Below are 3647 nucleotides of genomic sequence, written 5' to 3'. Positions count from 1 at the left end.
ATTACTTGCAACACTCTGAATGTGACCTTATAGTTACAGTAATAATGGAAAAACCCGCCAGCGAACACTTAATCGGTGTCCAATAGCTACAAGGCTACAACATAATTATTTTTTTGAAACCAAGGCTACAACAGAATTCATCCACCAAATGCTGCACACTACAAATGTCTGCGCAGTTTCCCTAAAAAAATGTTGCCACAGGTTTTACATCAACAATTACACTTGGTGCTTTTTTTAGGGAACGCCGTCATGTCTCGCTTTATTGCTTAAAGAATAGTTACATCGTCCACGAGATTAACCCAATTACATCAGGAGGTTCCATCAACCCAATTACATGTAGCCATAAACGTAATAGAGTGCTTCGCTAGCTCATGTACCAGAGTTTGAGTCCCTTGGACAATGATTAAATTGGACATTCCCAATCGATTTTGCAGTGTCGATGATACTCGCAAAAATAGCAGCTGATACGTTCCATCAAGTTTCCTGACCCTAGCATGCATTGATAACCTCCAGCAAGTCTGATTCAGCTTGAACGTTGTTGCATCTAATAGAATTTGCCAATTCAAAACTTTCATAGCAATAGTCAGAGACAAAGTTATATGTTCGCATGAAGCTGGCACAAGATTTCCATGTGTATCCCTTATAATAAGGAAGCATCGACGTTGAGTTTGACAAATCCCATGTCTGGCTTCTTCCATCGTTTTGACAGCATGGCGATACATTTTCTGGAAGGCGCCTGTTGTTTAGAGGTGGGACAGTCTCACTATGATTTCGTTGCTGATGAATACACCAAAGGTACCATGCACTGACGGCCAGCAGTTCTGGAAGAGTAACATTAGGTGCTCCAGGAACATTCCATGATTACCGAACTCAATCCATCAACGTGCATCACATCAAAGATGATGGTATGAACATGCAATTTCCATAATTCCACTGCAGGCGTACACTCAAAAAGCAAGTGTTTAACATCCTCAACGCCCAAGTTACAGATTGGGCAGTGACCTTCAGTACCGATGTGTGTCTATTTGCAAGGATAGATTTCAGCGGCATGATCCCATGCAAAGCATCCAGCAAAAAAATCTTGCTTCCAAAGAATTCGCCAAACTGGTGACCTGAGATCAAAGAAGATGAAAGATGGTTACCATATTGGTGTCTCCCTTCAACATGATGTTTTCTCCACAGTTTCAGCATGCTTCTCTGCGTATCCCCTGAATGTGCACACTCTGCCAATGCATGCATGGTGGCCGTTCTGTAGGCGGCCGTGCAACACGAGCCTTGCACGATGTAAACCGTTTCATGCATAATCGGTTGACTAGTACCAAGGGCAAACTCCTCTCGTGCTGTAATTTTAAGGTTCTATAGCTCTAGAAAACACCATGTACTGACAAACAATAGAAGTTTTCAAGTTAAGTGTATGCATACTCATTAAAATATTCATTTACCAGTTCGTCATGATATTCAATTATGTTCATGCTCAATAGGTCAGTGCAGAAGTAATTAACACAAACCATTGACAAACAGATTCTGAGAGAAAACACGCACGATGGTAGTGTTTGAAGAGTTAGCAGTGCCAACTGGATTTTTATTCTTTTGAGAATAGATGAAATGCTGACTGTATTCATCATCACCAATCAGGTTACAATCATCTAGAGTACATCGCGAGAGGAAAGAAAAGCACATATAGGAGCTGTTTGGGAAACCATCAGCTCCGCCAAATCCAAGGATCCGCAGAGTTCCCCGCTCCATGATTTTGAACTGCTACTTTGGCTGCTCCGGGAGCGGAGTCACGGAATGGGAGGGACAACGAACAGGCCCATAGTGTCTGGCCTGCTCTACTGTGCAACAAAAAGACAAGTCTAGAATCAAGAAACCGAAACAAATTGGTTTGAACTTGCAGACGCAATACCATCCATCGTCTAGAATCAAGAAACTGAAACCAAATGGTTTGAACTTGCAGACGCAATACATACCATCCATCGTCTAGAATCAAGAAACTGAAACGAAATGGTTTGAACTTGCAGAAGCAAATCGTCCTTGCCGGTCGTCCTTGCCTGTTCACTGTTCTAAGTCCGGCACCGACAAGCTCATGCTCGAGCAAACGCCGTTCAGTTCTACTTAGTGCCGGCGGCCGGTCGCCCACATCATCAATGCTAGACTCGCCTGCTATATCCAGCAGATCTGGAGCGGGCTGCGCCGGTGGCGCGTAGTCACCGCCATCAACGCAAGCACAGGGAATCTGTCCAACGGGGTAACACGCTCCCTGAGATTCATGCTACGAAAGATCCACCATGAATGGAATTCAGGCGAGGGCAACAAGCATACCTATCAACCGGATCGGATAAGAACTCGAACCCATCCCCCGTCGCCTCCGCCGTCGCAATGAGTACAACCCTCTCCGGCCGCGAATCCAGGGGAAAATAGCGTCTCTGAGAATTACTTTTTTTTTACCCCAAGCGCCGTTCGTCAAAGCCAGTACTTGGAGTTTTTTTTTGAGCATCAGCCAGTACTTGGAGTTCACGACCGGCGACAGGCCAGTGGCGTTCTCCGTCGACACGTCGTGCGGGCCCATCCCCGTATGTGCCCTCTTCTTTTCGCGTATACGCGGCAGTATTTCCATCCTCCATAAATGCAGACCAAACGTGCCGATGTACCATTGGACCATACAGCGGGAGCGCGCGAGCTCGTGAGCCACATCGCCACTCTTCACATGCAGGGCTGTACAAACTATTTTATGAATTGGGGTGATGTAAAACAATTGTTTGAAAGATAACAGACCAAAATAATACTTGAAAAATTATCTATGGCATTTTTGGGTCTGAGGCTATCTAAAATAATTGTTTGAAAGATATCAGTTTGAAAAATTATGTATGACAATTTTTGGTCTGAGGCGATCTAAAACTATTGTTTGAAAGATATCAGCTAATAATTCTTGTGGTATTGGTATAAAGCATTTTTAATTATTTTGAAGATATTGAACTTCACATGTGATAAAATAATGAAAATGATATCTATAGCTAGTACAAAGCAAAGCATTGTGGGTTTGGGCGATGTAAAAAGAGAACTTTTGCAATATGGAATTGAAAAAATAGAAAAAGCTCTCAAAAACCTTTTTTGAGTATTATTCATTGGTGTATAATTATTATGTGTATTATTCTAAAATATAAATTGTATAATGTATCACGATTTAGGAATTGGAATAATACTCAAAAATGGCTTCTTGGCTGTTGAAAACCAAACCATTTTTGTGTCTGGTGATTTAAAACAATTGTTTGAAAATATTAGCTAATAATACTTAAATCGTATTGATACAATCTATTTTTTTGAGCTGGTGCAATATAAAACAATTGTTCGGAAGATATTGAAATTCTAACAAAATAAGGAATTATTTTTGGGTGTGGGGTGATGTGAAACAATTTTCATACAATATTTAACTTTTGCAATGTAGAACCAAAATAATAATTTTTGATTGAAAACGCACTTACAAACCATTTTTTGTTTTAAGCGATGTAAAGTGTTACTCCCTCTTTCAGTGTACAGGGTGTGCGTGTATTCCAAGGTCGTCAATTTGACATACCTAATACAAGTCATATATTATAAAAAATGTATCAATATAAACTTCAGATGTTTTATTTTCAAACGCTATAATT

At 41.0% G+C, this 3647-nt stretch overlaps 1 long non-coding RNA gene across 1 annotated transcript; it reads right to left on the bottom strand.

Moving 5' to 3' along the window:
• Positions 1-307: 307 nt before the first annotated feature.
• LOC125531644 lies at positions 308-2509 on the bottom strand. Its single transcript, XR_007293388.1, has 3 exons — positions 2323-2509; positions 1971-2236; positions 308-1835 (listed from the first exon to the last, which is right to left on the bottom strand). It is a non-coding gene; the product is annotated as an uncharacterized LOC125531644 (long non-coding RNA).
• Positions 2510-3647: the final 1138 nt, after the last annotated feature.

This window comes from Triticum urartu, unplaced genomic scaffold, assembly GCF_003073215.2.
Source record: "Triticum urartu cultivar G1812 unplaced genomic scaffold, Tu2.1 TuUngrouped_contig_7712, whole genome shotgun sequence".
NCBI classification, from domain to species: Eukaryota; Viridiplantae; Streptophyta; class Magnoliopsida; order Poales; family Poaceae; genus Triticum; species Triticum urartu.
This window is presented reverse-complemented; position numbering and strand designations above follow the sequence as displayed.